Genomic DNA, 23,422 nt, shown 5'->3' with positions numbered 1-23,422 from the left:
CATCTGCCTGCGGTCTGGAGAGACCTGGGTTCGGTTCCCGCTAAGGGCATGTACTTCGGTTGCAGTTTGTCCCCGGCCCTGGTTGGTCGTGCGGGTGGCAGCCACTCGATGTGTCCCTTCACATCGATGTTTCTCTCTCTCTCTCCCTTCCTCTCTCTCCCTCCCACTCTATCTGTACAAAAAAATGGAAAAATATCCTCGGGTGAGGATTAAAAAAAATAATAATAAAAATAAAGGACCAGATAGTAAACATTCCAACTCCCATGGGTCATGTGGTCTCTGTCACAACTCCTCTGTCCTCGGAGGTTAAACAGTCATAGACAACGTGTGAACGAATGGGTATAGCTCTATTCCAGTGCAACTTTGTATGAATTTCAATGTCAGTAACTAATTTTTGCATGTCATGAGATATTCTTTTGATTCTTTTTTCAACCTTTAAAAATATAAAAGTCTGCCCTGGCTGGTTTGGCTCAGCGGTTAGAGCATCGGCCTGCGGTTCACAGAGACCCGGGTTCGGTTCCCGCTAAGGGCATGTACCTCGGTTGCAGTTTGCCCCCGGCCCTGGTTGGGTCGTGCGGGTGGCAGCCACTTGATGTGTCCCTTTCACGTCGATGTTTCCCTCTCTCTCCCTCTCTCTCTCTCTCTCCCTCCCTCCCACTCTATCTAAACAAAATATCAAAAAATGTCCTTGGGTGAGGATTATATATATATAATATAATATAATATATATATATTATATATATATATATATTATATTATATATATGTCCTTCTTAGCTTGTGAGCCGTGCACAGTAGCACAGTGAGGTGGATTTGAGCCTTGGGCTGTCGTTCGCAGACCCTGAGAGCGTGGCGTGGAGGGAGAAGGCCATGTGCTTTCTCAGTAGCGTAGGTGGATGACACAGTTTTCACTGAGCATGTGTCCTACATATTGTAGCTTTTTCACTAACCCCACCAGACCCCTGTAGGATGGCTAGTGTTGCAAGCAACGCTTGAGATAGAGGAATGATTTTAAAATCAGGGAACTAGTTTCAGAATTGGGAGCGAATAATTACCAGAACAGTCTTTTAGGTGCTTGAGCCATGACTGAGGACCTCTGCGCATAGCACCAAGAGGGAGCAGGTGCAGTTTCCACGTGTAAATAGAGAAATTAAAGCTCCTGGAATGTTGTGTAATACTTTATGTGAAGCTCAGATCAGAAGAGCAGAGTTTAATTTTCTTATCTGTAATTCAGCCACTGAAATTCACACCTTTGTTCAATAGTTGAAATATGTATGCTGTTTCTTAAAATTGTTTTATTGAGGTATAATTGACAGGCAGTGAACTACATATGTTTAAGGTATATAATTTGATGATTTTGGGTATATGTACCCAGGAAACAATTACCACAATCGAATTCTACTGAACATATCGATCACCTCCAAAAGTTGACTCTCCCAGCCCAACTCTCTCCTCTCCCCATCCTTCTCCACTTCCCAAGACCATCACTGATCTGCTTTCTGTCACTGTAGATTAGTTTTAGTTTTATTGAATTTTATGTAAACAGAGTGTTCCACTCCTTTTGGCTTCTTTCATTCAGCTGATTTGAAGATTCATCCATGTTGCGTAGATCAGTAATTCATTCCTTCTTGTGGCTGAGTAGTATTCCATTATTGAAATGTACCCCGATCTGTTTATTTGTGCATCTGTTGATGGACATTTGAATTGTTTCCACTTCTTGGACATGACAAGTTCGCTGTTGACATTTGTGTGTAGGTCTTTTTATGGACGTGGTCTTCTTGTGTCATTTCTCTTGGGTAAATACCTAGGAATGGAGTAGCTGGTCACACGGAAAGTGTCTGTTTGACTCTTTAAGAAACACCCAGCCCTGGCCGGTTTGGCTCAGCGGGTTGGAGCGTCGGCCCTTGGACCAGAGAGGCCCCGTTTTGATTCCCACTAAGGACGTGTACTTCGGTTGCAAGTTTGTCCCCAGCCCCGGTTGGGGTTGTGTGGGTGGCAGCCACTCGATGTGTCTCTCTCACATCAATGTTTCTCTCTCTCTCTCTTCTTCCCTCTCTTCCTCCCGCTCTGTCTCAAGATAAATGCAACAAAAACAAAAAACAAACGCCCAAACCCTTTTCCAAAGAGGTTATGGCATTTTGTGTCCCCACCAGCAGTAGGAGGGTTCTAGTTCCTCCACATTTTTCCCAGTTAAGTGTGCTGGTTTGAGGACGCCGTTTTCGTGGTCATTTACCTTATAAAACGCTGAAATATGGAAAATCACATTCTGAGGATCACTTCCTGTTTGTTTCCAAAGAGCACTAATACCTGGCACCTTTTTTTAAATTCCCAGATCATCCTGTAAAATGAGGAATTAAAGGACCAAACAAAATGCATGACTTAGGCCAAATTTGACTCTCAGTCTAACTAGGATTGTCTTTTTCTTTTGTTTCTCTTTCCCTTTAAATATAAGCCCACTGGTTTTCTTTCCTCCTTCCCTTTTTTACTACCTTCAGTTATATTGCTTTTGCCATGTTGAGATGTGTTTTATGTCTCGGGCTGTGTGGAATTGGGATGTGAGAGTCAAGCTGCTCTCTGCCACCCCGTGACTGTCTCAGGAAAATTAAGATGCTCCCGGAGATAACCCCTAGGTAATAGCTGTATTACAGCTTTTACTTTTCAGAGTGTCGTCCCTGGAGTAAAATTATTGCAGTCTTTTTGCCCTGTCTTTGAGTTATGTTACTCTGAGAAATGAAATGTTGCTGAAAATGCGTGTCGCTCAGTGGGAGCGTTTTAAACAACTTGAAAGAGCCATGTTTTAACGGGGCCAACTTTGCAGCTTACTAGGCGGAGGGTTGTTACACTGAACTCGTAGCTGTTCAGCTGTGCAAGTGAGTCAGGACCACTATTGATTAATCAATAGTAATCCAGCTATGAGCCTTTGGTAGGGTAGCCAAAATCGGATCCAGACTTAATGTACTAAGAAGACGTCTCCTCTGGTACATTCCATTTCCTTGTCATTTGCCCTCCGCTTCTATTCCCTTTAAGGGTCCTCTCCATCACAGCCACTTAGATTTAGCTGCAGGCTCCCCTAACTATTCAATTTGGAAAGCTGTCTGCCCTGTCAAACTCCAGCAGATGCTGCTACACTGTTGATTGGCTCAGAAGAGACATTGACACTTCAGTTGTTAGGAAAGAATCAACGAGACAGGTCCTAACTTGAGAACAGTCCCCCCTTCCCAGGTGCAGAACTAGAGCTTAGAGTCTCCAATCAGCTGTTCTCTGCCGGGCTAGTGGGGAGAGTGTTGCTCTGCAGACTCCCTTATGGTGCCACGGGGCAAACCAAAGCCTGAAGTAGGTGCTCTTGAAGGTCAGAGAGAGTAGAAAAATACACAAGTAGGAAAGATGATTTCTCAAATTGAATTTTTAAAAAAGTGTCAGAATTCTGAACTTTCTGCTCCATGTGAACTTGGTGGCTGTTTTATCCTTTGCTGACTTCTGCATGCACATGGAACCCTCTGCAAGGTCATGTTGGCTGAAGTGATTTAGAGCGATAGTCAAAGTGTGGTCCCTGGGCCTGCAGTATTAGCATCATGGAGGAACTTGATAGAAATGCAAATTGTCGGGCCCCACACCAGACCTACTGACTCGGAAAATTATGGGATGGGTGCAGGCATTTTTTTAAACAGGTCTCCAGGGGGTTCAGATGCGCACCCAAGTTTGAGAATCACTTGTTCAGTGCCAGACCTGTTTGGATCCTAGTTGTGTTTCTTAAAAGCTAAGTGGGGATGACTTTTCCTTCAGTTTCTTTATTTCTATGAAAAGATGATAAGCATCTGTACCTTTCCAGGTCATTGTGGGGACTACAATGATGTGTATAAATATTTGCACATGAGTGCTTAGTGAACAATAACGACTGGTATGTGGGAGCATCTTTTAAAAGGCATGGTGAGGTGGGAGCAGTGAGGAGGGGTCAGTGGGGGGAAGGGCGGACATCTGTAATATTTTCAACAATAAAGATAAAGCCCTTATAAAAAGGGGGGGATGGTGATATAGACCATGAGAAGATAAAGGCATAAAAGATGGCCACAGCCCTGAAGAGTTTGCAGGGAGAAGAGATGACCCTACATATAAATGATTATCTGACCAAAAAATGGTAACGTTTCTCATGAAACCCCAGCCTCCGGTATATTTCTTGTTTATCCCCCACTTTCTACCTCATAGCAAACGTGATAGTTAAAGAAAGTAGAAGTAGTAATGTGCCTAGTGATGGTATTGACATTACTTCTGCTGCAAATCTGCTGAGTTTGTATTCATAGTCAGGAGACTGAAAGGGCAGGGCATCCTACAGGGGCCTTTGTTTCAGGCAACAGTGAGAACAGGCCTTTAGTTTTGCATGGACCTTGTGCTTTAAAAAACTGCTGAGCCCTGACTGGTGTGGCTCAGCGGTTAGAGTGTTGGCCTGCAGTCTGGAGAGACCCAGGTTCGGTTCCCGCTAGGGGCATGTGCCTCGGTTGCATTTTATCCCTGGCCCTGGTTGGGCCGTGTGGGTGGCAGCCACTTGATGTGTTCCTTTCGCATCGATGTTTCTCTTTCTCTCTCTCTCTCTCCCCCTCCCCCTCTCTCTTCCCCTCCCTCTCTCTCCCCCTCCCACTCTATCTGAACAAAATATCAAAGAATGTCCTTGGGTGAGGATAAACCCCCCCCCCACACACACACAAAACTGCTGAGTCATACATGGAAAAGTTAATGCTTTTGAGTTGGTAAGGGATTGGTTGATCAGTCTAATTCTCTTTTCCCCGTTTTATTGAGATATACTTTCCAATTTTTTATTAGCAAATGGGTAGATGGATGCATGGACCCTTGACTTTTTTTAATAACCAGGTAGATTTGTGTATATTTCAGTAACATTAAATTATGTCAAACATCATACTTTGAAAACAGCTTTTGGGATTTATATAGCATTGCACGGACTCTTTGTAATAAAAAAAAAAAGTGATTAGAATAATGTGTTGGATTTTGGACAAAACTCATTTGTTCTGCAAAATCTCAGACAGTCTTTAGGAAAGAACAAAACTGAGTACTTCTTTCAGCCTGCTGTGCCCGAAGGCAGAGGCTTCCGACTTCCATGTTGGGGTGCTAGGATAAGATTTGTATTCCATTCATTTTTGTTAGTGTCAGTGATGTTGAATTCGTTTAAAATAATCTGACTTAAAGGTAGATGATAATATTTGTCAGGCTTTCCCATCAGTGTTACGATTTTGTATTAGTGAGTCTCTATTTGTAAGTTTTCTAAAGAAATAGGTATACATGTTCTGCTTAAGAAAAAGTTTGGTTTTAGTTTTGTGGCTTTGTCTAAGACTGAAAATCCTCAGGAAGAGATATGCAAACTTATAAAGAATAGCTAATACCATAATATATGTGTAATTTGTGTTCCCTTTTTCCAGTTATAGATCCACTTAGAATTTATCATGAGCATTTTCCCATACTATTAAATTATTTGTAAACAGTATAACGGCCGTAGAATTCTCCATAAGGATGTATCCTAACATCTTTTTTTGAGTGCTTAAGCCCTTTGATATTTACTCAGAAGTAAATGAGAAGCCAATCAGTTTAAGAAAAACACCTGACAGTACATTGTTGCCAGTAATAAAATTTGAGTTGTCAAGTGAAAATTGGGATTTTAAAAAACTTGTATTCACAGCTGTGCTTGACAGCTTTCCAATTTTTCCAAAAGTCACTTTTGCTAAAACCAACAGTAATGTTAATGAATGTGATTTTTTAAAATATTTTCTAAAGAAATGTGTCAGCATTCAGAATATCTGCATAACTCCGTGAACCAGGATTTTTCAAAATCACCCATAGGTAAAAGATCTTTTCAAAATGCAAGATGGACTATCAGATTTTAAACAAAATACAGAGAGTTTGTTTCAGATTCCACAATGCAATTAACATCAAAGAAATTACCTTCATCATATTGTATGCACTCATCAAGTTGTATACATTAAATATGTCCAGCTTTTTGTATGTCAATTGTATCTTAATCAAGTGGTTAGAAAAGAAGAAAAGAAAAAAGGAAGGGAAGGGAGGAAAGGGAGGGGAGGGGAGGGGAGGGGGGGGAGGGGAGGGGAGGGGGGAAGGGGAGGGGAGGGGGGGAGGGGAGGGGAGGGGAGGGGAGGGGAGGGGAGGGGAGGGGAGGGGAGGGGAGGGGAGGGGGAGGGGAGGGGAGGGAAGGGAAGGAACTTAGCACCGGTTGAATTTTCAGGATGTACCAAAGAAGAATATCCACAGTTATCTGAAAAGGCCATTAGACTATTCCTTCATTTTCCAACTACATAGCTGCATGAGGCCTGATTTTCTTCATATACTTCAACCTAAACAACATTTCACAGCAGATTGCATACAGAAGCAGGCATGAGACTCTCCTGTTTTCTTTTTTCTTTTTTTTTTTTTTATCCTCACCCGAGGATATTTTTCCATTTTTTGTACAGATAGAGTGGGAGGGAGAGAGAGGAAGGGAGGGAGGGAGAGAGAGAAACATCAACGTGAAGGGACACATCGAGTGGCTGCCACCCGCACGACCAACCAGGGCCGGGGACAAACTGCAACCGAAGTACGTGCCCTTAGTGGGAACCGAACCCGGGTCTCTCCAGACCGCAGGCCAACGCTCCAACCGCTGAGCCAAACTGGCCAGGGCTCCTGTTTTCTATTAAGACAGACACTTAAGACATTTACAAGAATGCGAAACAATGCCATTTTAATTCATTCTTTTCTTTTGGAAAATATACTTCTCATAAAAAGTTTAAGTTCATATGTAACTTAAAAAAATATTTTTAATGAATAAATATTTTTAAATGTCTTAATTTTGAATATGGTGAATAGTAGTAGATGTAGCCACATAACCAAAGCTCTTTAAGGTCCATAGTAATTTGAGTGTAAAAGTTGCCTGAGAACAAAAAATTTGAAAACCACTGGGTTACGTGAATTTCTGAATTTAAAGAGTTTTTGCCGAAGTTGGATGTTATTGATTCCTGTTTCTATTCTTGATTTTGTAATGATTTCAGGCCACCTTGAAAGATAATGTTCATTAATCAGTGAAATTATTCACCTTTTTCTGTCTTTCCTAGAGTCATGTTGTAATTATTTATACATTTCGGTCAAGTTGAGGCTTGACTTTTCCTAGAAGTAAATATTTACCCGAGCGAAATATTACATTCGGTGGTACCTAGAACACTGTCACACGTATAAAAGAGCTTCACCTTGACTGTGGTGATTCATGTATCTTCGGAGATCATCTTGAAGGGAGAGTAATAGCCAGGTGCTTCCTCGCTCCCCACAAGTCAAAGCAGCTTCCCGGAGAAGGAGAACAAGAGAAGGCTTCACAGGTCTCTTTGCAGGTGACTGTAGGAGCTTACTAAGAGCAACATGCTTTCCAATTAGTTTTGTTTTCCTTTAGTAAATGATGATGAGTCTATTAAATGACTCCGGGTTGGGGTGGAGTCCATAATCTGGCAGCTGTCTGCCTTTTCAAAGGCTGTCTTCTGACCAGGCAGTGGACTTACGGAATTGGAAGTCAGGGCTGAATGATTTTGAAGGACAGTCTTGATCTCTGAATAGTATTTGGTATTTGGCTAAACGAAAAAGATGGCAATGTTGATGTCTTGACTGTTTCAGTTGGGATTCATCCGTAAGAAGGGAGTATCTCACACATGACAGACTAGAAAATAAATGCATTTCTCTATAATGGAAGTCACATGTATGGTTCCTCTGGGGGTGGAGTTTTCTAAGAATTTATTTGTCTTCAATTATGAGAGAGTATTTAACAGGAATGGGCATTTTTTTTTTTTTTTTTGTCTTTTTGCTAGTATAAATCGTAAAAATGTGGGTGGTTTTAAAATAAAACATCTTTTTAACCTTTTACTCTGCATGCATAATATATCCTATAAGTTAAATAGATCACTCAAACAATTTTTGGTATAAGAATTTTAATGGGTAGCAAAAAGCATAATTATGTGGTCAAGCAGAGCAGTACAGTTTAATTTACCGCCAAATTACTTTAAAAGTTTTAATTAGCATAATTAAGTAGGATAAGTGATAAGATACATTCCTTTATGCCTTTTTATATGCCTTCTCTTCTTGAGTCACTGCATTTAACAGGAGACTTTCAATTTAATTACCTCCTGTAACTTAGGCCAGATGTGGGCACAAAGCATAATGTAGATTAGCGCTGCCACAATTAGATTGTTTCCCATCTCACCTGAGTCCCACGCTTCTAAGTGATTTCTTCTATTTGTCCTTGTCTATTGGCCTCCAAACATTTTGACTGCTGCCCACAGAAAGAACATTTTACATCACAATTCATTATACACGTAAACGTGATATATTAATTTGATGATAAACCATGATTTCCCTCACTCTGCAGTGTACTCTGATCTTCTATTCCCTGTCGTAAAGGTGTTGATTTCAGGACCACTTGCAACCAGCTGGTTGAACAACACTGCCTTGGACAGCTAACTCTCTCTGTCCTTTGTCACAGCGGTTATTCCCTGTCTTTTCTACTCTCCTATCTGATCACTTCTCTCAATTTCTGCACAAGCTCTGGCCCCTGCTTTGCAGAGAGAGCCATTGAGTTGATTTCTCAGCATGTTGCCAACAGGCAGGTTTCTGCACTGGAACCATTCATTCAGCTGTCCTCTTTCCTGCCCTTAAAGGAATAGGTTTCCCTTCTCCACAGGTGCACTAGACATCGCGTTTTGCATGCTGGTCCCACACCCCACGCCGGGCCAGGATGACTGGAAGTGGTGCCTGGAGGGTATTCCAAAAGCCTGTGAACCTTAAAACTGAACCTGCTGAGCCCCACAAATCTCCAACTGCCTATGTATCTTGACACAAACTTCTGGTAATCACCACCAACAAGATAGCAGGGCTAACGCAAAAAGAGGTGAGTGGTCACAACCACTTGGTGCCGCAAGATACAGGAAAGCGTAACCTCCTGCTCGGTCTCACATCTGCTGGAAAGAGATGAATTTAAATTAGTCACCTCGACAAAGGAAAGAAGGTTGTTATCCAGCTCTCAGAATGACTTGAGTTTTGCTTTATTAGCATTTTCTGCAAAATAAGCAAAAAGCTGGTATGGTATAGAAATAAAGCAAAATCTGGCATTAACCCAGAATGAAAAGCCACAGTGACTCTCTTCTCAGAAATGCGGCTACACATAGCCTGGCTGGTGTGGCTTAGCGGATTGAGCGTCGTCCCATGGACTGAGAGGTCCCAGTTCTATTCCAGGTCAGGGCACATGCCCGGGTTGCAGGCTCGATCCCCAGTGGTGTGCGTGCAGGAGGCAGTTGATCATCTCTCACATCGATGTTTTTCTCTCTCTCTCTCCCTTTCTCTCTAAAAAAAAAAAAATTCATAAAAACATTTAAAAAAGAATTGCAGGTACATTGTGTCTGTGTCAGATTGAAAAATTGAGTGGCAGTGTCTGCAGTAATCACACAACTCTTAGCTGCCTGCTGGAATCCGGTTAGAATACCTTAAATTAAACCTGTGTTGTTCCATGTCATTAATTTCAGTAACAATACAACTGTCTACCTAAATGTACAGGTAGACAACGTCTTTGAACTTGAACTCAAGTTCCTTGACCATGTCATGTTGTATCTTGCCTCTTGACCTTTATATATGATGATGGTCCCTCTGTCAGGAGAAACCACCCCAACTGTATACCTTATTGTTCCTAGGGCTCCTCTCTGGACTACCCTTCAGGTCCCTGCTCTGTGATTTCCACAGTATTCTCCAATTTCTTCTTAGGACACAGCGTAATATGTTGTAATCACTTGGTGACTGTTCCCTGCCTGAACCCTTACGTTACACCCCTAGCTTCAGTAGACATAAGCCCTTTGAAGGTGGGTTTTCTTATTTTCTAGAATATCCACAGCACCTGGCACAACATGTGGCATTGTTGGTGCTCACTGAATATTATGAAATGAATGAAGTAAGTGGCTCTAGGATGAGGATGGTGGGAGGAGTGGTATTTAGCTGCCTCTTGCATGAAAACGAGGGAGAACCAGTAATAATTCTACTAAAGAAAATAGGGTCGGCATAGCCAAACAACATGCTGATTTCTTTTCAATGAAAACCTTCCATTTAGATTCAGATTATCTGGGGTGTGGCAAATTCCCAGAACAACAGACACACCCAATTTATAATATAAATTTACTTAAGATAAATATTATTTTGGCTTATCTGTACCATTGTTCAGTAAATAATTAAGAGTTTACTGGTGAGTAAAATGTTAATGTGACTGATTCAAACCAAAAAAAGCTCTCTTGAGTTTTAGAATTTTCTGTGTTTTGGAATATTACCAGGTTGATCTAAGTGACTCCCTTCACTGTGCTTGCATAACACAATCCCATACTCTGACAAATATTTAATGTGTTTGTAAGCTCTCTGCCCCGTTTCACTGGGGCCCATGAGGGCGGTGTGGTGTCTTGTGAGGCTGGTGGCTCATGCTCAGAATAGGAATTAGCCTGTGGTTGGGGCCAAGTAAGTAAGTGTGTGTGTGTGTGTTTTAATCCTCACCTGAGGATATTTTTACATTACTTTTTAGATAGTGTAGAAGGGAGGGAGAGGAAAACATCAATGTGAGAGAGACACATGGATTGGTTCCCTCTTACAACCATGACCAGGGCCAGGGATCGAAAGCAACTGAGGTACGTGCCCTTGATTGGACATCGAACCCTCAACTCTTTGGTCCACAAGCCGACACTCTAACCGCTGAGTCAAACAAGCCAGGGCCCAAGTAAGTAATTGAATGAAAGCTCTGCAGAACCCTACCCAACATCGTATTCCTTCTAAGGATGAAGGTGAAGGATGTGGCCTCTGACTGTGACTTTTTTCCTCTGGAGCAGAGTATAAAGAAGGTGGATATGTATTAGTCAGATGTTTCTCCCTTATAGATGACAGAAACCCAACTCAAACTGGATTTCATTCAATATGGGAAATTGGTTCCTTGTTTCAGTTACGAATGTGTTCCCCAACAATAAGTAATGCAACGAACCTTGTAAATAGACAAAGGGTTAGTTTTCTCTTGTAAAAAGAAGCCAGAAGGAAGTCCATCCAAGGCTAGAAGAGGCCCTCCTGGAGGTCATTTTGGACCCTCTATCCTCCTGCCCCACCAGTCTTCCTATGCGGCTTTCTCAACGTTAGTCACAAATGGCAGGAAAAACAGGGAAGGGAAAAGGGCAAGGCTTTCTATGTAGCATGTCTTGGCCTTTGAATTATAAAGAAAACCACCCCAAGGACTTTGGTGGCTCACATGCCCATGGATCTAACTGATCAGGTTGCAAAGGAGGTCAGGAAATTGAAGCTGGGCTTTGGAGGTTTACTCAGCCAACTAACATTGTCTTTCATACTCTTATATTGGGAAAATCCGAGGGGATTGTTTGCTTTATTTTTTGGTTGGATCCAGGGGCTCAGATATCTCTTAAAGTAGTGTCCAAAAATATGAATGGATCATAAAGATGGAATCTGATGTTACCCACTAAACATAGGCTACTTGAAGGGAGATGTTCTGAGGATCTAAGTCAGCCTTTTCCTTTGTGCATGGTCATTTGCTTCGGATCGTGGCACACTTCTGTTTGCCTCCTGTATGGACCGTGACAGCCTTGTTCTTTCTGGACTTTCTCATGGCCTGTTTTCTCATTAGCAGAAGTAACGTGTTCTTTTTCTCTCAACACTACAATTTACTCTCTTAATTTTATGACTTTTTTGAATGCTTTATCAACTGCTTTCTGGACCTGCTTATATAGCCGTCATCCTAAAACTTCTTTTCCTTTTATTCTTGGATTAATTCGACTTGTTCTTGGATTCCTCTTTCTTAGACATAGTTTTAGTTTTGCTGGAGTATATTTTGAAATGCATTTTCAGAAAGAGTACATATTTTGAACCCATGCTTATCAGCCCTCATACTTAGTTGGTAATTTGGCTGGGTAAGAAAATCCAAGTTCAAAATAATTTTGCCTCAGTATTTGAAAGGAATTTCTTTCTAGCAGTCAGTGTAACTAAGTCTTGTGCCTTCATATACACCTTTCTTTGGAAGTTTAAAATGTTTTCTTTCTCCTTGATATTGTGACCTTGCATGAGATTCTTTTTTTTTTTTTTTCCATTTATTCTGCTCGGCACCTGTGGGACTTCCAGACTGAAAACGTGTTCTTCAGCTCTAGAAAATCTCTCATTTCTTTCATCACCTCTTTCCACTACCTTCTCTTGTCCCATTTTAAATCTTATTTTTGGAAATTCAGTAGATCAATGTTAGACCTCCTGGATTAAATCTTAAGTTGTCTTTTTAAACTTTCTGCTTCTCTCCTTCCCCACAATCCGTTTTGTGGAAATTTATTTAAGCCCTTCCATTGAATTTTTAACTTCAAATATTCAATTTTAATTCAACATGCTCTTTATCTTTTCATAAGATTTTGGTTTCATGTATGTATTATGTGTTTCTACTGTCTTTGAGTGCACTCAGATTCTCCCCTCCCCCTTAAGTTCTTTTCTGTCTCATGAACTACAATCTCTGTTTTCTCTGGGATTGGTTCTGTTTGTTTCATACTTGTCTTTCTCTTGTTCCTTTAGCTTTCCTCAAATCTGGTGTGGTTACCTATAGTCACAAATGATGGACTGGATTGACTGTTGTAAGTAGGCTGACTTAATTTCCCTCCTCTTAAGAATATCTACTGTCCCTGTCAAACTTTTCCTTCATTGGCTGTTTGTTCTGAAACCGAGGGCATAGATTGTCAAAGACCAGGTTTCCCTTTAGGGTGTGTCAAGGTGGAGCAAACAGGACAAGTTGAGGTTCCCTCAATGCCAGAGAAGAGGTCCCCACTGAAGAGTGCCAATCCCTCCTCTGGGCCACAGGCTGTCCCTCCAACCGCTGAGCCAAACCTGCCAGGGTGCCAGTCCCTCCTGGCAGATCACTTGCTCCCTTTGGAGGGTAGATATCTGACTTCAGACCAGGGGATGACTCTGCCGCTGTCCTCACAAGCTATAGGGCAGGGGAGCAGTGCCCCGGTTCTACAGGCAGTTCTTGAGACAGACACCCCTCTCGGTTTCCACAGGGCCTGCCGACTTCCACCTCCGCTCTTGCCTCACCTGTACGAGTCCCCAGCTCTGCATATTTATTCCTCAATATGCCCTCATGTCACATAAAAATCTTTAGGCCGTTGATATGCCTCAGTGGGTTGGGGTGAGGAGATCTCTAGGAGCCCTGGAGTATTACATTTTTGAAAACGTATTATATTTTGGAGAAAGGAGTACATACACGGTGAAGAAAGAAATCCGAAAGGTACAAAAAGAGATGCAGGGGAAAATAAGCCTTCCTCAAACTCAGGCCCCCAGTTCCCCAGATCCCCCTCCTAGAGGCAGCCACTCCTAGCAGTTTCCTGCATACTTGCAGAGAATTTATGATGTGCGCATTGAAGAAACAGCACTTTGGTAGTTGTGTGTAGAGGCACTAGGATTGGAGTGAGGTCAGAGGAACGAGAAACTGGAGTCTGCGGTGCCACAGGGCCTGCAGTGGTCGAGGCCGCAGGTGTGCATCTGCACTGAGGTCACGGGGTGGAAGCAGGGGCGGGTGCCTGTTTGAGAGAATTCCTGAAGGAAATAAACAGGATCTAGACACTGCCTTGGTGTCGGCAGGATGTCGGGCGGCTGGAGTCAATGGGGGAGTGAGTTGCTGTGAAAAGAGCAGTCCTCCTGGTTGGTTTTGTGGTGGACAAAGGGTGCGGTTCTGTGTGTGTCAACCCAGTTCCTTGACAGAGAATCTGGATGCTTTGATTTTACCCCCAGGTCCATGAAACCTTAATAATTTGCTGTTTCTGCTATGTTCGTTCCTCTGCCTTTTATACATTCCCTCAGGACACCCGAGGGTTTCTGAGACTCGCACCGATTTCAAGGAGTCACTGAATATGCATCACCCCCTCTCCCCGCAGAGGAGAGGAAGCTAGCTGGAGACTAGCAGCCCACTCTGGCCCATGGGCACAAACAGTGTTTTGTTTTGTTTTGTTTTGTTTTCTACTTGAGTTAACATTTTGAAAAACTGAGACTTCCCCCCCAAACCTGGATTTATGGCTTCTCTTGAGAAAGGAAGATCTGGCTACACGGCGGTGGTCTTGGAGCAGTTGTCTGAGCCTGAGTAGTTGTCACCTGTGTGGACAGGCCCTTCCTTCAATGCTTGGCCACAGCCCCCACCACTCAGTTCGCGTCTGCACGTGAACTCATCCTGGTCTTCCCGTCCTACCTTATCATCCTGGCTGCGGAGAGCCAGGCTGTCTAAGAGCCCAAGCTCCCAGAGAAGCTGTCTTCACCTTGAGGGTTTTCTTAGTACACTTTGTGGTACTTTTCTTCTAAGAACAGATACATGGGAGGATATAGAAACGTAATTCTGAAAGTTGAAATCTAACTTAGGCAATACCAACTTTTTTGTTTAAAAGGAAAAACAGGCAGCACTGATTAAAAGTTATAAAAGAGAATACCATTTGGCTGGGCCCGACTGGTATAAATATTCTGATGATGTGGTCAGCCCCTCCACCGTTCACAAAGGCCACGAAATGACGACGAATTCTCCTTCTGAGGCTCACAAGCTAAGGGATCGGATAGCTTTATTTTCATCTGGAAATAGTGCTGTGTTAACATGCGGGAAAGGGAGCTGAATAAAAGTTTTGATTGTGTTGTTGAAGGAGTATCCTAAGAAATCCTTCTGGATAAAAATCTATGCCTCTTAAGTCAGTAAGGAAGAAGTATAAATCCTACGTACAACATAACAGTTGGAAAGAGTGTCAGTTGAAATACTTTATTGGAACGATGCACCTTAAATTTACCTGTTTTGAGGGGCCATGTTTTTGTAAGACCGTCCTAGAAAGTTCCCTTTGTGTGTGTAGGTCAACCTTGGACTAACCCCAAGATTCCCAGTCATCAGAACATAGGAAGTGGAGGGAGGGGTATTACACATGCTTGGAACGCAGCCCGTTAGCAAAAGCTACATTTCCAGTGCTGGCTGTCTTTGTCTTCAGCTTTGAGTAACTCACTGAATATTTGATCCGAATTCCCCACACTGCTTACATAAACAGTTCCATGCACTGCTCAGGAAGTGTGTGACATAATGTTGTGATGGATGTTCAGACTCCGATCGCAAGAACACACGATCACAGAAAGAGTCTGGTAATCTAAGGAACTTTTATTAATTTATAAAGGTGCATGTCTTCGTGTGTAAAAACAGATGTAGGAAGGCCCGTGTGCTGTGGCAGCAGAATGAGTCTGGGCGCTGACTCCAGAAGCATGGGCTCTACTCCCAGCTCTGCCTCTGTCTTGCCCTGTGAGCTTTGAGCAGATTTCCTCTACGACTCCTTTTCCTTGTGTGTAAACTAAGGCGTTTGAACCGATGACCTTCCAGGCAGTGTTCCCACCCCTGACGTGGCTGCATTTTTCGTCCCAGGGAGACACTCCTCAGTGACTACCTCACAAGTGATCTTGCTTAGCTAACCCTCCCCTGAGGTAATGACGGAATACCCTGTGTAACTTATAACCCGGGTGAGGCTTCACTGACCATCCTCAGCCCCTGCCGGGTGCAGAGTATCTGGAGACACCATGGAAAGCCAGACTGGGTGTACGGGGAGGCAGTCTTTTCTGTCTGGGTTTCAGAATGCCAGGGAAGTTCTATTCCTTTCAGATGTTTCTCTTATTGAAACACACTTAATTACATTCTGCAGTATTCTTTTTCTTAGACCTTTTTTATTTTTTCTTCTTGGATACTGGGTTTTGAAGAGCTGGTAAGTGGCAGGTCTTAGAATCACAGATGATTAGTTTTAGCGGATGGCAACACCAAAAGATTGGGGGTAGATGGTGATAGAGTCAGGGGCATTGGTAAGAGACCCCAAAGGCCATCTTCACCCTTGGCATCACGTCGTCCAGCCCTGGTCCTCGTTGGGCATGTCCGAAAGTGATGAAGCACACCACTCTGCCTAGCTCTGCTTCCTGCCCCTGAACCCAACAGTAATGGGTGTGGGTATGTGCCCCGGACACACAAACACAGCCAGGTCTACCTGAGCACACTGTGGGCTGAGCCAGGAGCAAGGGAGAGAAAATGCAAAAGAGAGGAAATAACTAATGGAACAGCAGCTGGGCAGAGGCTGGAAAGAAGGGGACTGAGTGTAGGTAGAGGGTAAGGGTTTGTGAGACAGGAAAGGAAATCTAGTCATCACAGAAAACTCTGAAGGACGAGGATGAGTAAGTGTACAGCTTAGACATTCGGGGGATGGGGCTCTGAAAAATGGTTTTTCTTCTGACTTGTCCTCAGTAAAGTAGGAAAGTCTTGCTGTCCTCATCTCTCCGCAGAGCTCCTGGGCTTTCTGTGTTTTATTTGGTGCTCAGTTGGTCTTGGTTGTTGAGATCGGCATCTACAGAAGAGAATTATTGTGAACAAAAGGACTTTGCTCTGCATCAGCTCCCCTTTGCCTTTCTCCGGAGCAGGGTGTGCAGCACGGCACCGAAACGAGAGATTCCCTGGGTGCTCTGAGCACCAGAGAACTTGGCTCCGTCCTGTTCCTGGGGCAGAGAATTTTTCATACCAGAACCCCACTATTACCATGGGACAGGAGGGTGGCAGTAGCTTTACTACTCAGAACCCTTCTTGGGGCCCTGGCTGGTTTGGCTCAGCGGTTAGAGCATCGGCCTGCGGTCTGGAGAGACCCGGGTTCGGTTCCCGCTAAGGGCATGTACCTCGGTTGCAGTTTGTCCCCGGTTCTGGTCAGTCGTGCGGGTGGCAGCCACTAGATGTGTTCCTTTCACATCGATGTCTCTCTCTCTCTCTCTGTTCCTCTCTCTCCCTCCCACTCTACCTGAGCAAAAAATGGAAAAATGTCCTCGGGTGAGGATAAAAAAAAAAAAAAAATACCTGGATCTATTATGATACTATTCATAGGAACTCAACCTAGAGAAATTAATATGTTTGCCCTGGCCGGTTTGGCTCAGTGGTTAGAACGTCGGCCTGCGGTCCTGAGAGACCCGGGTTCGGTTCCCGCTAAGGGCGCGTGCCTCGGTTGCAGTTTGTCCCCGGCCCTGGTCGGTTGTGCGGGTGGCAGCCACTCGATGTGTCCCTTTCACGTCGATGTTTCTCTCTCTCTCTCTCTGTTCCTCTCTCTCCCTCTCTACCTGAGCAAAAAATGGAAAAATGTCCTCCGGTGAGGATAAAAAAAAAAAAAAAAAAGAACCCTTCTTGGTAAATGTATTGGACCAAGGAGACTTGACCTGTGTCCCTTTGAGCATTTAGAAGATCCCTAGGGTTTCAACACTAAGGAAATGCAGGAAGCAGCGAGATCATTTCTTACACAGTCTCCATGCCTGTACTTCACTTAGATATAACATTTAGTTTTATATTCACCCAGGCAATGGGGCCATGGAAACACGTGGTAAACCGAACGTCCAGTGTGACTCTGATGTCTAACAGCCTGTGGCTCTGCCTTCACAGGTGACCACACCTTCCGCTTGCCAACCCCGTCAGGGTGTCTGGTCGCGGAGACTTGACCCTCCCATTTTTATGCCTGAAGATTTGGAGCCTTCTTTGATTCCTCTGTCTCTTTCCTGTCCTACATCCAGTTGATGGCCAAATCCCACTGGCCTTTCTTTCAGAAGGTTCTTTTTTCCATCTGTGCTTCCTCTGATCACCAGCTCCCCGTCTCACACCTGAACTGCTCTCTCAGATTCCCCTGACTCGCCAGTCTTTCTTCAGTCCACCTTGTACTGCATTTCCAGAGCTGTTCTCCTTCAAACGCTGCCTTGTATACACTACTTTTATGTCTACTGAAACTTCTACCTATACCAACAGGAACCTTTACTGGCTGTCTGGTAAATAAAGTCCAAGTTCCTTAGCTTGGCATTGAAGGCTTTGTATAGTTTGTCTACTGCCTTCTCATGACTGTTCTGTTTTCTTAAATAGACCACCAGCCATTTCAACATCTTTGTGTGCCGGGGATGGGACTGTACCCCTCCTCCCTTCCCTGCTTAAAATGGTTTCTTCTGGCCCTTGCTGTGCCTGAACCAAATGCCCTCCACCTTCACAAAGCCTTTCTCTGTTGCCCCTTTCCGTGTTAAAGGCCCCATCTCCCAGATTCCTGTAGGATTTCTTGCTAACCGTATTATATCACCTGTGTTTTCATGTATAAGCCCTGTGTTTCTCGGTAGTTGTACCCTGCTCCAGGGATCATGTCTGGAGACCACATCTCCAGTGTCCAACAACTACCTTCCTCTTCAGCAAACCATCTGAGGATGAAGGTAGGCAAAAGGGCTTCATGATGGGACCATACAGTGAACTGCTTGAGGAAAACTGGGTGAAATCTCACTTCTGCCTCTAAAAGTCCCAGTGAACCTTGCCGCATCTCCTGACGTCTTGTCCTCTGTTTTTGCAGACTAAAATATGACAGCATGAGAGCTGATACCGAAGGAGCTAACACCATGTTTAAGTCTAAACCTAATATTATCCAAATGACTCCGGTGATTGGACTTGAAACAAGGTGGGCACGGCAGCCTCCCCATCCCCGACAGGACTAAGCAGGAGAGTAAAGTGGTTTACAGAAGCCATAATCTACTTAATAAAGACAATAGAGAGACCTCCCAAAATAGCATGGGAGGGTTTTTCCTCAAGCACAATCGCAGAAAGTAATGAGACAACTTTAAAAAAAAAAAGTAATGGAAAGCTCACAACTGGAGACAAAAGACAGTATCTCCTCTTAGGATCCATTTACCTAGTGCTCAGCCTCTGTGTCCTCTTCTTCCCACTCCTCCAAATTCCTGGTTGAATTGGCAAATAGCAGGCACTTAGCAAAGCAGTCACTTGGCCTTCCTGTTCTTCTAAAAATTATGCCCCACCCTCCCAATCTGGAAAACATAATCTGAATTCCTTTCAGCTCCACAATATATCACTGCCCTCCTTTATGCTGGAATACACTTTCCCCTTTAGATCCTCTTCCTCTAAGTCAAGATGAGACTATTTTTCACAAGAAATGTTGCTCTTGGAAGAATGAATTGACTTCTTATTTATGAATTTAAAGTATTTCAACGGTTAGGGAGGGATCGCATTGTTCTGTGGGGGAGGAAGAAACTTGCTTCTACCCTCAAGTTTCTTTTGGCTGGCCTAATAATTAAATCAGCATGAAACAGATTAACAAGAGAAAATAACCACATTTAATACATACGGATGCATGGGAACCCCACCAACTTGAGAGAAGCAGAGGCAGAAAGGGAAAATGAGGTACATACAGCATTCCGAGCTAAGGATGAGGGGAGGCACCTCATGGCTTCATGGGAGGAAGGTCGTTGGCAGGATGTTAAGAAGAGCAGGTGTTCAGCAATGACAAGTGTGCCCTGCCCTATGCATAGGTCATGAACAAAGTTATTTCTGATGATAACTCTTATTATGGGGTAGGCCCCTCATTTAAATTCTTTAAGGGGAAATTAAATGTTTCTCATGAGCCTGCAGGGTCTTGATGGCCTTCAGCTCAAAATAATCCGCAGGCCCAAGTGACACATTTTGGGGAGGCCTGTTCTGAACCCCTACAGTACTAAATCTCTAATTAGGAGCCAGCAAGTGGAATCCTATTTTAACTGTCTCTGGAACCCTAAAACCTCTAGAATCTGAGTTGGGTTTTTTGTTTTTTATTGATTTGTTTATTTTTTAGAATCTGAGTTGTTACAGTGAGTCTTGAAATTCTGGCTAAGGGCTCTCTAGTCCTATCGTTGTTGATCAAATTCTCTTCCAGTGAACCATCTTCATAACTGAATCCAAATGTCTTTCTTTTCCACTAAAACTTTATTCCTTTTGTTCCCCCTTCCCCCATTGGAATATGTTTTTGGTTAGGACCTTATCTCAAAGCCTTTATAACTTGTTGTTGTTTATTCCAAGAACCTCTGCAGTAACACTGTTCTCCTTGGCCTCGGTGTCTCTGTGAAGCCCAGACGGCCAGATACTTTCTGACCCATTAGATGCTGATTACATCCTTGGCCCTTACTCCTGGTGACATTTTTTTTCCTTTCAAAGTGGCAGTTGCTGTGATTGAATGGGTTTTAAATGGTCTCAGTAGGAGTTCTTTGTGGCTTGGATCCCTTTGGATTTTCTATCATTTGGGGAGCGGAGATGAAAATGAGTCCGAGGCTCTGTCTGACATGTGTTACTGAAGCTGTACACCCCCTAGGAAGGTTGCAGGGCAACCAGCTCAGCTCCCACATCAGTCACTGGGAGCTTTGCTTCTCACACTGACTCCAGACCAACTGTCGGTGGCACGATTCTTGTTGGCCTTGTGTCCTTGGTTGTTCCAAAGATACTGTGGCAAGGGCTGGATTTTACTCTGCTAACCCTTCTCTCCAACTAGTTGGATTGCTGATGGCTCCAGTGTATTTAAGTTGAGCAATTGAAAGTGTTCAGTTGGGTGAAAAAAAATCAGGTGACTTGGAAAACATAAAGTGGGCATATCAGGGCTTTCTTTGGTTTGCTCAAGAGACTTGAGGTGGGTCCTCCATAGAAAAACAATATTTTTATGTGCTTTTCAGAAGCGAGAGCAACCCAGATGGTCTAATCTAATAGGTTCATGTGGATTTTCTTTTAAACCCACATTGACTAATCAATGCTAAGTTTTACATATTGCAGGCAGTGTTGCTGGTACATGGAGAAGAAACTCAGATTTCGTCGGGCAAATTTGTTGTCACAGTGGATTTATATTTCGTATATATTTGAAGCGGGTTATACTTACAACAATATATACATGTGGGGTTTGAGGGACAGTAGTGAAGTGAAACGTTGTTTTCCTAATTACTTTAGGGAGGCATCTCCTCCTATTCTGTAGCTATCTTTACTACCAGCCTCCAAGAGGAGAACTCAGTAAATTCACTTAGTGAAATCATTTCTCCAGTGAGAGAGTGGGTATGGATTTACACTAATTTTGTTTCTTTCCTTTTAGAGCCTGACATTTCATCTTTCAGGCTAAGTAAATTCTCAGCCACTATAGATATTCCTAGTAGCCAAATGTATTTAGAAATGTTATTTAAGGTTTTTCTCTTCTCTTAAGTTGAGACGTCTATAGTTTCATAATGTATAGAGTACCCTTCAGAGCAGATGTTAAACACATTCTCCTTCCAATTCCAGAGATGGTATCAAGTATTATATAAGTTGAAAGAGCAAAATGCATTGTGTGGTTGTTGCTATAGGTTTTGATATTTAAGTCTACTTGTAGATTACTTAACTGGGGGTATTTATTTTATATGTTTATTTCTCAATGACTCCATGCACTGTTAAAAGTACATCAGTAACTGAGGCCAACAATTATATTCATATTTCATACTCAATTTGGGATGACAGAAGTATGTTACCATTTAGAAATTTATTTACTAGATAAGCCAGATCTCTCAGAATTATTTAGATTTCAATAATTTTTACATTTCCATATATACCATTCAAAGAAACAGCTGAACCAGATTTTTGTATGTTTGCCTGTACTTAGAAGGAGAAACTGTTATCTGCTTCCTGTTGCTGGGTTTTGGGTATTCTAATCCACCGCGTAGCACCGTGCGTAGAACTCAGATCTCGTCAAGCTGGGCCCTGGATGGGCGGGAGACGTGGAGGAAGAGGTAGCAGAGCCTGAAGCGAGGGGAGGAGATAGGTGAAGGCTGCATGTGTTGGACTGTGGTGCCGCTTAGCTGCAGCGTGGGCAGTGGAGGGCCAGGCTGGTAGCCCTGAGCCCCGTTGGTCTTGATTGCCAGGTTGGGAGGTGGTAAAAGGGAGTCAAAGGGACCGAATAATAGTTTCGTGCATATTGGTCTACTGCCAAAAATGGCTGTTATGGGGCCCCGGTTTGCACTGATAAGGGGCCATGGTGAAAGGTTGTGTGGTTAATGAGAAGAGTTTTCGTTTTATTCTAGATCATTTGATTTGATCTCTCTTTTCTGTTGGAATAGTTCCCTACGTGTACGGTACACTTGGTTACCCTCTGCTACTTAAGAGAACATGAAAAGGCTGATTGGAAACTCCATGGGAGTAGCCAACAGATGAACTTTGGAGCCAGTTACTGGGCCAAAGTTAATGTCTATACAATAATGGAAGGTCTTTTCTCAGCTTTCCCAGAGAACACTCCTCTAATCTCCTACTTTGGGGGTGTCTTCCTGGCTTCTGTCATAGGGAGGAATGAAAATTTGGAGAAGGAAAGGAGCAGTTGAATCCATGGCTCAGCATGCTTATTTTTACCCAATGGCTTTTCTTCCCTCAATCCAAGCCTCACAGTGTTGCCTATAGTGCCTGAGAACTGCGGTCCTAGTAGCTGACTTTTCCCAGGTTCTCTCTCGTTTGGGGACTGTGGTCAAGGTGAGAAAACACTGATCCTGTGCCTACGGAGGGTCAGGCCAAGGCCTGGAGGGGCCAGTCTCTTTCTAAGTAAACTTTCAAACAGTCTCTCTGTTTCCAGTCTTGTGTCTCACTTCTGTCCTTTGGGGTACTCCAAACTTGAGCCTCTGAGGGTTTTTGTGAGGACAAATTATTCTCAATATCCCCTTGGCTGCAGGTGCCATAGGCTACAGCAGAGTTGAGGAGTTTGCATCAGGCTTCAGTCTGTCTGCTTTGTCTTCCCCAAATGTGTTGAAATTGCTTCTTTGCTGCCTTCCCTCCTAGTCTCTTGCCCTCATCTCTTTCTTTAATATAGATATATATCACTTTGCCATTGTTTTGGTGGCTTTGGTAAAGGAGAGGTGAATGATGTGTGGGCGATTCACTACCTTTAACCATGGGCCTATATTATCACCCTCGAAAGAAAAAAGACAGCCAGTTAGTTGAGTTTCTATATATAGTTATATCAATGTAACTCAGACCCTATTATTACTATGAAATTAAAGCAATTTCTAAATGATTCCTGAATGACCTACTGATGTCACTCAGTTTCTGACTCAGCCAGTCTATAGAGCAACCAGGGGACGGAGGCCTTGTGTTCCGGAGGCCGCACAGTGTTCTGGGAGAGCAGTGAGGTGGGACGGGGCCCCGGGCCTCCTCCCGTGGTGCTCCGAGTCTACTTCCTCCCCCGTAGGACCCACTTCCTTGTTTTGTGAGTAAGGTCTGGTCTCAGGTACCTTTCGGTGTGAGCATTCTGCGATTCTCAGGGCAGGTGGCTGCAGGGGAGCTTGTGTGAAAGCCGTGAACCTCTCACTCCTGGGCCTTTAATCTGGAGCCAGACTCGCAGGCCCACAGGCACTGAAACCCCTGTGGGACGTCATTGCCTGATTGGCAGAGTGGAGCTCGGACACCTACTCTGGCTGAGGCTCTGGCTCCTGGAGCACAGGATCCCGTCGGCAGTGATGCTCACTCCCAGCTTCCACAGCAGCCGGCGTGTTCACCGTGTGAATGAAATAGCCCAAGAGTTTGCTCT

General features: G+C 43.6%; 1 protein-coding gene and 1 long non-coding RNA gene across 2 annotated transcripts in view; both read left to right on the top strand.

The window, feature by feature from the left end:
- The window catches only part of LOC118642396, a 28,496-nt gene extending 10,024 nt beyond the window's left edge, over window positions 1-18,472 (top strand). Inside the window, exon 3 of the long non-coding RNA XR_004961707.1 lies at window positions 18,431-18,472. This is a non-coding gene — a long non-coding RNA (uncharacterized LOC118642396). The remainder of the gene's footprint in view (window positions 1-18,430) is intronic.
- MCC (MCC regulator of WNT signaling pathway) overlaps window positions 1-23,422 on the top strand; it is a 253,338-nt gene that overhangs the window by 28,319 nt on the left and 201,597 nt on the right. The window lies entirely within an intron of this gene.

Source organism: Molossus molossus, unplaced genomic scaffold (assembly GCF_014108415.1).
Source record: "Molossus molossus isolate mMolMol1 unplaced genomic scaffold, mMolMol1.p scaffold_m16_p_3, whole genome shotgun sequence".
NCBI classification, from domain to species: Eukaryota; Metazoa; Chordata; class Mammalia; order Chiroptera; family Molossidae; genus Molossus; species Molossus molossus.
Note: the sequence above shows the minus strand (reverse complement) of the source record. Positions and strands in the feature narration are given on the sequence as shown.